This window comes from Ixodes scapularis, unplaced genomic scaffold (genome assembly GCF_016920785.2).
Source record: "Ixodes scapularis isolate PalLabHiFi unplaced genomic scaffold, ASM1692078v2 PGA_scaffold4__175_contigs__length_147842914, whole genome shotgun sequence".
NCBI classification, from domain to species: Eukaryota; Metazoa; Arthropoda; class Arachnida; order Ixodida; family Ixodidae; genus Ixodes; species Ixodes scapularis.
Genome location: NW_024609879.1, coordinates 142,162,289 through 142,172,594, shown reverse-complemented (window position 1 = coordinate 142,172,594; position 10,306 = coordinate 142,162,289).

The following is a 10,306-nucleotide window of genomic DNA, read 5'->3' as shown; positions in this document are numbered from 1 at the left end:
ATATACAACCCTTTTAGGCGAGCTTCAGTTTAATATATTCCTACTTAACCCCTTAAAACGTTTTTTTCAAGATGGTTCCCAAAACGTGCAAGCGCGGAACGGTATGTACACTGCGCGACATTGATACCGCGAACACGACGTTGGCTCTTTTTCCAATTTTACTTCGAAATGGTGTTAGTAGGCACCAAAGTATACCGCTTAGGTCTGTGGCCCAGATGAGCACTTCTAAAGAAAATAATAGTTTTGAAAACAGCCTTTTGATTCTATGAGATAAACATAAAAACACGACTATCGCTTGTTCGCGCTAATATAGTGTTACGCTCTGTGCAATAAGGGAGTCTTAGAATAACGTACTCAGGCACTTTGGGCAAGCTAAAATTAGCATCACCATAGGTTTTACATTGCAACGCTATTTTTACGGTACCCAAAGCGCTTGCGTACGTTTTTCTAAATCTCCCTAATAGTGAACTAGATATTTTTGAGAGCGTTGAATCAGACAGGTTGACAAGCATATGACTGGGACTTTATTTTGTTTACAATTTATAACACTGAACCTTCTCTCACACGGAAAAAGCTTGAAGGCTTTCTAGCTTCAAGACGTCTTTTAGTTATTATTTTTAATGACGCTGTAGTGAATTTGCACTTGGCTTTTTTTTTTTTTTTGTATACAATGAACCTAAAAGATTAATGAGCGAACTTCTTGCTATCAACAACAATTTATGATTTACGGCACAAGATTGCCCAGGCACGGCCCGGGCAGGCCCGGGCCGGCACGGCCCGAGAACTTTTTTGTTCAAGCCCGAGCCCGGCTCGGGCCCGAGAAAATACGTGCTACCCGGCCCGAGCCCGGCCCGCGGGCCGGGCCGGGCTCGGGCTTTCGGGCTGGCCCGGGCCCGTGCAGTGCTCTAGTGTGAATACCCCTTAAATGACGGGGCGCGCTTGGCTGCTCGTCATCACACGTTTTCAGCGCATTCTCTTTGTTGCAGTTGTTGATTTTCGTGCCCCTGCTCGCGTTCCAATGCGGAAAAGATGCTTTTGGTACAACTGGCTCTCCGTATAGTTGACCTCCATGTGCACTTTGAAGGCACCTCGATGAAAACCATTGGTATACACGACACCAGACTGGTTTACACACTCGCGACTGCTTACGCGTCCCTGTGCCTTAAAACTTTAAAATCCCTTACGACGAGAGGACACACCAGCTTTACAGTGGCTTAAAGGGGGTAGTGCAACGAACGAAACCGGAGAAGCGGCACAGCGCTGGAAGACGGCCGCGGGTGGCGCTGGCGCCTGAGGCAGTTGCGGTGAGCGGACATGTTTCCTGGTTCTCCTCGAGCATCCGAAGCTAAGTGCCAGTTTTTCTTCTTTTCTCTCTCTTTTTTTGAGAGTTGATTGGAAGTGACTATGCGGTAGCAGTATTAGGTTTGAACAGCAGCAGTTAACGTTAGTTTCGCAAAGTAGGCTCTGTTTGAATTTTTGGCGGGAAGGGACGGTTTCCCGGTCTAGACATGCGTCTAGATTTGGGTCGGCATGACAAGGGTGGGGACGGGTTGGTACAGTGCGAGGGGTGTGGGATGTGGTGTTACCTAGAGGAGACGGGTTTCGGGAGCCTGGAGGAGGCGGCGGGAATGAGTTTCGAGTGTCGGCTTTGTGTGAAGCTTCAGCAGGTAACTGGGGAATGGGAGGGTAAAGTTCGGGAGATTGAGGCCCAGCTTAAGGTAGAAGGAGAGCTGGGGGAAGTATGGAAGGCGGGTTTAGAAGAGCGTAAGAGGGAGTGTGACAGTAGGGTAGAGCGCCTGGAAGGGGTAATTCGAGCGAGTGAGAGTAGCGAGGAAAGAAAGGAGGAAGTGTCAGTTCTAGCGGGACGAACCACCAGTCTGCAGGCTGGGGTCCCTGGTGGTCGGGAGCCCGGCCTGTTGGCTGGCGGGCTCGACGACGCTGGAGAGCTGATTGAACCTCAGCTCAATGGCGCCTTCGAGCAGCAGGCGTCGGGCAGTCAGGTGACAGGAGATAAGTCGCAGGACAAAGGCGCGCAGGCAACAGGGGGATCTAGGGTACTGGTAGTGGGGAGCTCTAACGTAGCACGGGTTAGGAGGGGTGTACATAACAGGTTGAAGGGAGACCAGAGGGTAACCGTAGAGGTCCAGCCGGGGAAGTGTATGGTGGATGCTATGACCGCAGCACGTGAGGGGGTGTGGGATAACCGGGAGGGAAGGAATCTAGTAATAGTTCATGCGGGGCTTAACGATGTGCTCAAGGGTAGGAGCCAGAACCTCGGAAAGCAGCTAAACGTGGGAATACGTAAGCTGAGGGACGTGTCTGAGAATGTGCATGTGGTTGTGTGCACCATTCCAGAAGTTCGGGGGCAGTCCGAGTTAACGGAGAGGACGGTTGTCGAAGCCAACGGAGTAATTAAGGGTATGAGTCGACAGCTTCGGTACGACGTAATGGAAGTAAACAGAGAAGTGTACGAGGCTGGCTCTCGCCCTTTTGCAGATGGCATTCACTACAGTGAGGCCACGGGTTACAGGGTGGGGGATAGGATGGGCCGCACGGTGACTGCTTTTTTGGGGGGACCGAGGGCCCTGGGGGCACTGAAGTAACTGAAAACCCAACAAAGTCAGGAGAGGCACCCAGGGTTAAAAAGAGGAGAAAACGTAAGAACAGGTGTAAACAAACAGCACAATCAAGCATCGGATATATTAACATGCAGGGTGGTAGAAATAGGTTAAAATGGGAAGAGGTAGAGAAGCCACTAAGAAAGGAGGATTTAATGGTGTATGGGTTTGTGGAAATACATCTCAGAGACATGAAGCAGCCACCTTGCAACCCTGACTATGTGTGGGAAGAATGCAACAGAATGGAGGGAACGAGGAAGGGAGGTGGAATTGGAGCATTTATTAAGAAGAATATGAACTTTGAAAGGATCAGAAAGGAGTGCGCCGAACATTTGTGGCTGAAAGGAAAAGTCGCTGGGGAATCAACAGTACTTGAAGTTGTTTACTTATGGACAGGGACAAGTGCTAAAGAGGAAAACAGAAAAATGATTGATTGCATATCAAGAGGCATTAGGGAACTAGGGGAAGGCTCCGAAATAATTGTTATGGGAGACATGAATGCCCATATTGAGGGTTTGGATGGGTATACGGACTCAACTGGAAGCATATTACTAGAACTGGTGGAGAAACATGACTTAGTTTTATGTAATACCAGTCAGAAGTGTGACGGGCACATAACTTGGAAAACTGGCAATCTACATTCAACTATAGATTACGTACTCATGTCACCCAAAATATATGGTAAGTTACAAGTAATGAAAATAGATGAAGAAGGTTTCAAAAGTCTTGGTAGTGATCACAAACGTATTAAGCTGAATTTTGCCAAAGTAAATGCTGAAACTAGACAACGTAATTCAAAGCAAACTTTGTACAGCGACAAGGAGTTGGAAATAGTTGTTGAAAGATTAGAGGTAGCAGTTTCAGGGCAACGGTATACAGATTGGACCTATGAGAGCCTAACTACCCTATTGAAAAAACCAGCTTAAGCTGGTCCCAGCTTCAAGCTGGGTTATTGCCCCAGCATGCCCAGCTTGGCATGCTGGTCATGCTGGTTGATCTGGTCATACTGGTCATGATGGTTGATCTGGTCCCAGCTTCAAGCTGGGTTATTGCCCCAGCATGCCCAGTTTGGCATGCTGGTCATGCTGTTAAACTGGTCATGCTGGTGAACTTCCCAACCAGTTTAACCTGTTTAAATTAATACACAGAATAAAAAAGCCAAGCTCGTCAGAAAAGCCAACTCGGCATCCAATTTATTATTTTCGTACTTGCGGCAGCCTCACATGAACTCAAATGCTACACATCCTCGGCGCTGACACAGTACTAACCGACGCACAGATTCTCGGTGCAAATTGTCTACAATGTTAATAAAACCAGATTGCTTATCTCTCAACACGAAAAAAATACTAGACACAGGCCAAAAACAGGCAATAGCAGACGAAAATACTACACGGACGAGAGAAGCGAACCTGGGTCCCGCCAGCGATGGGGGCGAAGCGGCAACTTGCGTGGTCGGCAGAGGCGAGGAAATCCGTGTGGCTTGGATGGCATTGGCGATACTCCTCGGCACCGCCGTCATTCTTGGGCACACACACGTTCGAAGACACGAAGCGACGCCGCAGTCGGGACGTCTGACATCTTCCCGCACTGAACGGACTGCCGCTCGCTGTCTTCTCAAAACCCGCTTCGCTTGCACCGTCGTTCAACTAGTCTCCAAACAACGCGCACACAGCCGTCCCTTCGATCTGCCCTCTGCCCAAGCTATCCAAACGCGTCTTCGATTCTCCGTTTCTACCACTCTCTCTCTCTCTCTCTCTTTTCTCGCACACAAAGGTAGCTTGCAGCGCGCCTGACGCGCCCGGTGGTCTACCAAAAACGAGAGGACAAAGAACAGGACGTGGCCTCGTTCCAGCAGCCGACCTTGTCGCGCGCGCTCCCAGCAATGCCAGTTCGGCTATCTCTAGCCGACCTTGGCGTGCGCGCTCCCAGCATGACCAGCTTGACCACCACGATTATTATTTCGACCAGATTCACCAGCTTGTCTCCCAGCATGACCAGCTCGTCTCCCAGCTTGACCACATTGGCTCCATGGAAAACCAGTTTGACCAGTTAAGACCAGACTGGCTCCCAGCTACACCAGATTGAATCTAAAACCAGATTCGAGTGAGACCATGCTGGTTTTTACTTAGACCAGACTGACCAGCTTAAATTCCAGCTTGCCCAGCTTAAACCAGCTTGATTGCCAGCTAAACCAGTTTAATTACCACATTGACCAGTTTGACCACCTTGATTACCAGCTTGACCACCTTAATTACCAGCTTGACCAGTTTGATTTTCATGCTGGTTTTTCCAATAGGGTAGGCTTTTTGCTCTAGAACTAGACAAAGTTAAGAATAAACGAAAGGGGAAGCAAGGACATAGACCAAAAAGCTGGTGGGACAAAGAAGTGAAGCAAGCGATACAAAAACGTCAGGAAGCCTCTAGAGAACACAGGTATTCCAAGCGTAGTGGGGAGTCCGAAACGGAAGTAAAAAGAAAATGGGACAATTTTATAACATGTCGCCGAGAGGCATCCAGTTTGATCAATGCGAAAATTCAGAGAAAGGGTGAGGAATGGATGAGTAATGTAAGTAAGAAAGATAGAAACGCTGCCAAGAAGTTTTGGGAGCACTTGAACTCACTCGGTGAAACGACGCAAGCTAGACAGAGGTTCATACTCTCGCGTCAGGGAGATCAATTAGAGGGAGATGATGCGATACAATATATAGGAGCAGTGATGGAGAAGAAATTTCGGGAACGGGTACATGTGGAAGATAGGAGAACCGAAGGAAGTAGCAGTCCAGTTTGTGACATCGCGGATTTTGGACAAAGAGAATGGGAAAAGGCGGAACGAAGAGTCCCTAGTGGCACGTCGACAGGCACAGATGGTATCCCTATCAAGCTGGTGAAGAATTTGGGTCCTAAATCTAAAGCAAAACTGAGGGAGGTAGTGAGTACCATGATAACAAAAGGAAATATTCCAGATGAATGGAGGCTTAGTAGGATGAGTATGATATATAAGGGAAAGGGAGATAAGTCTGATATTAGGAACTATCGTCCCATGACCGTGACACCGGTTATTTACAGGTTGTTAATGCAGATTATAAAGAACAGACTGGAGGAATGGGTAGATTGCGAGGGCATACTGGGCGAGTTACAGAACGGGTTTCGGAAACAAAGAAGGTTGGAGGACAATTTATTTTCTCTAACACAGTGTATAGAAATAGCGCAAAAAGAAAACAGACAGCTCTGGCTGGCATTTCTGGATATCAAGGGTGCCTATGACAATGTGAACCAAAGGAACCTGTGGGACATAATGGAGAGCTTAAACATAGATGAAAGACTAACAGCACTATTAAGGAACATTTACAAAGATAACAAGGTGATTATAACATGGGAAGGAAAGGCGACAGGGAAAATAGAGATAAGACGAGGCCTTAGGCAGGGGCGCCCGTTATCGCCTTTGCTTTTTATGTTGTATCTGAGAGGATTGGAGGATAGACTAGAGAAGAGTGGGCTTGGATTCAACCTTTCTTACAGTAAGCTAGGCCAAAAACTTCAGCAATCCTTACCGGGATTGATGTACGCGGATGATATCGTACTAATGGCTAACAACAGGACAGAGTTGCAGGAATTAATGAGCATGTGTGGTAGGGAAGGAGAGGAATTATGTTTAGAATTCAGTAGCGAAAAATCAGCAGTCATGATTTTTAACGAGGATGAAGTTGAGAGGCCGAAGATACAGAATATTACAGTTGAGAGAGCTAGTAAATACAAGTATCTAGGAGTGTGGATATGTGATGGTGCAGAATATCTCAGAGAGCATGAAAAGTATATAATAGGTAAGGGCAACAGAAATGCAGCTGTAATGAAAAATAGAGCACTTTGGAATTACAACAGGTATGAGGTGGTGAGAGAGATTTGGAAAGGGGTCATGGTGCCTGGCTTGACTTTTGGAAACGCAGTGTTATGCATGAAATCCGAAGTGCATGCGAGACTAGAAATAAAACAGCGCGGAGTAGGTAGACTGGCTTTGGGGGCACGTTGCAAAACGCCAAACCAGGGAGTACAAGGAGACATGAGATGGGCGTCATTTGAGAGCAGGGAAGCGGTGAGCAAGAAAGAATTTGAGGATAGGTTGAGGCTAATGGATGGGGAGCAATGGGCACGAAAGGTTTTCAGCTATTTATACATGAGGAGTGTAGACACAAAGTGGAGACAGCGCACTAGGAAATTAAGAGGAAAGTTTTTGGGCTATAGCGAAGATACGGAAGAGCAAGTCTCAGTTAAGAAGAAAGTTAAGGCCACAGAAAGAGATTGGTGGCTAGAGGGAATGCAGACAAAGACGGCTCTGGAAAGCTATAGATTAAACAAAACAGTTATTGCCAAAGAAAGCATTAATGACAATTCTAGGGGAAGCTCATTGTTGTTTGAGGCAACGACGGGTGTTCTGCGAACCAGAACATACAGAGTGAAGTACCAGGAAATGGATACAGTGTGCACTGCTTGTGGAGAGGAGGACGAGACGGCTGAGCACTTGATACTCTACTGTAAAGGGCTTCACCCTATGCCTACCGAAGACAACATAGATTTAATAAAGTCATTGGGTTTTAGAGACAGCGAAGGGAGAGTGGATTTCAAGACTATAGAGATTACCAAGCAAAGATTAAGTGAATGGTGGCAGAAATCGAGAGAAAACTAGGTATTTTCTTATTTACTGTTGGCAAGGGGGTTTCATAGCCTCATTTTCTTCGCACTGCGGAGTGAATATAGATTTCACATTTAAATATTCTAAGCTTAAATGTAAAACAAAATGGCTAGGTGGCGTAAGCTACCGCCCGATCCAAAGGGCTCAGCCGTATTCATCCATCCATCCATCCATCCGTCGTTCCGGCTATGGCTCTGGCTTGGCCGCTTAGCCAGCTTGGCTCCGGCCAACTCCGGCCGATTCGCAGCTGTCGACTACACTGTCGTCTGCTAGTTTCACAGTTTTATTCACCTTCAAACACAAATCATGTCGTTGGAAGCTCGATGGAAACAAATATTTGTTTTTGAGGTATTTATATTACTTATATGAAGCGTGTTAGGGTGCCTCTATCTGCCGGCCGATTGAGGCACCCAACGGAGCTGCGGATCGAAGCGCCACCTACACCGTCTTCCAAGGAGCGGCCGTTCCCGATGCATGGCGGAGGCTACGCGATAACCACACTACCCCTTTAAGCCACTGTACCAGCTTTATCTATCGGGCAACCGTGGAACATTTTTGGTATTTCCGTATAGTTCCTAGTTTTTTCACGCTTCATTCTTTCTTTGCTGGATCGGAACTTTTTTGACAGTGTTATAAACGGCAATTTCTCACTGCTAGTACGTGCATTTGATTTCGCAAATACTGCAAAACATTCGCTCTAGCGAGATGCTCCTCCAGGGTTACTTCATAGATGGCGCCAGTGTGCCAGTGTGTTCTCTCGTCTCAAGAGATCGCGAGAACTCGGTCGTAAGCGAACGCAAACGTGTAAACGTACCTTAGAGACCCCCATATACGTGTATGCATTCAGTGGCACATGCACCTCGAATCGACAGTCTAGATGTGAAGAGGCAGGTTCAAACGACGAAAAAGAAAAGCAAGAGAAGCGGATCACTTGCCGTTTGTGACTGACCTCACAAGTGGATGACCGTTCTTGTTTTGTACACCGTCATTTGTTGATCAAGATTGGCATATTGCATAGATTGGCCTATAGCGTACTATGTGAAAAACTAGACGCTGTGGCGAGTCGCAGAGTCGACAATGTTATCGTGTGTATGTGTGTGCGCACGCGCGCGTGTGTGTGTGTATATGTACATGTGCACGTGCGTGCATGCGTGCGCGCGCGCGCGCGTGTGTCTCTATGTGCACGTTTATGTGCGCGTGTGTGTGTGTGTGTTCAGTTTACGAAGCTTGCTCTGGGGAGTATTCACTGGCAGCCATAGTAGCCGTGGGCGCCCCTGCTGAGCGCGTGCTGATGGCGAGCTTCCACAGTTCTTTTGCAACGTGCATTCCGCACCATCAAGAGTGCCGGTCTTAGCAGCTTATTGATGTGAGTGTGTTCTGACTCCTGAGCATGCGCTCTAAACAGCACCCACAAATATGGCGTCCAGTGAATACTCCTTATAGGGAGTGCTCACTAGACGCCATATTTGTGGGTACTGTTTAAAGTGCATACTCGGAACGAGCTCGCTTTCATAGGTTGCTAAGATCGGCAATCTTGATGGTGTGCAATGCACCCTCTAAAAGAACCGTGGAAGCTCGCCATCAGCACGCGCCCAGCAGTATTCACTGGCGGCCATAGCTGTGTGCACGACTGCTGAGCGCGTGCTGATGGCGAGCTTCGAGAGTTCTTTCGCAACGCGCATTCCGCACCCTCAAGATTTCCGGTCTTAGCAGCCTATTAATGTGGGCTCGTTCAGAGCATGCGCTCTAGACATCACGCACAAATATGGCGCCCAGTGAATACTTCTTATAGGTACGTTAAAACAAAGTATCTGCGTGGTCCTGTTGAATAAAGCACAAAGATGCTTTTTGGTAGATTGAGATAATTATCAGACTGTCCGTATTATACACCCAGTGGGAGATTCCCACTAGGCATGCTGCTCCAAGGTATACATGAGGACGACCGCTCGTTGATCTTATAATGAACCCAGAGCCTTTTATACTGGGAAACCCAGTACAAAAGGCTCTGAATGAACCTTGCCGGAAGACGAGCGATATCGCGCTTTCTCGGGTTTCTCCCCCTTCTTCTTAAAATGTACTCAACGAAAACTGCGGGAATATAAACATTCAGAGGGGCTCGATACAATGAGACCTATCTTGTATTTTTTTAGGTCGTATTATTCTAGCGAGCGGAACCTGCATATATCTATTTTTTCGAGTAATTTTATTTGCCGTATTAATTTTATATTTCAGTAATATCATCAGTGCAATATGTACCGTACATTGGAAGTATGTATACCACGTAGAATAGTAGAAAGTTTTAGGAAACCGTCTTTGCACATTCGAAACGGTACCATGCACCTCCTGTACAAAGTGCGCATATAGGAGTTTTGCGCGCATGCGCGGTTCGTACCGGAGGGCCCATCGTACCGTATCGAATGTGCAATAACGGTTCCCTGTTCTGGTGCCTGGAACGCGTCTGCGAACGGTGTGTTCAGCGTCCTATGGGGAGCGCGAGTTCGTCTGCTTCGTGCACAGGGGTTGTGAGGATGTCAGAACACCGAGCTCTTGTTGGCTGATTGAATGAAAGACTAGTGGGAACACCTCGAGGCATCTAACATTCAGGTCTACCCAGTATCCTTTCAATCAAAACCAATCAGAGCTCGGCGTCGTTCTGAAGACGCCGAAACTCCTCCGCAACAAGCAGACGACAATTGCTCTCCGCGTTCCGCCCATGCATCGGGAACTGGTCCCGAAGTGGCTACAAATGACGTCACAAAAGCCGGAGTGTCACGCTATCGGACGTCGCGACCCTGGCGGTTGGGCATGGAGGTTCGGGCAAAAAGCACGAGCGAACGCGAGTGTTTAGGTTGAAGCTTGGGCTAGTTGGTGTGACATTCCTAAAAGGTTAAGACAACGCAGACGACGAGGGAAGAGAAGCAGAAGAAGCAGGTCACATACACAGCGCTGTGTAGTATGTGTCCTGTTGCTTCTTGTCCCTCGTCGTTTGCGCTGTCTTCAC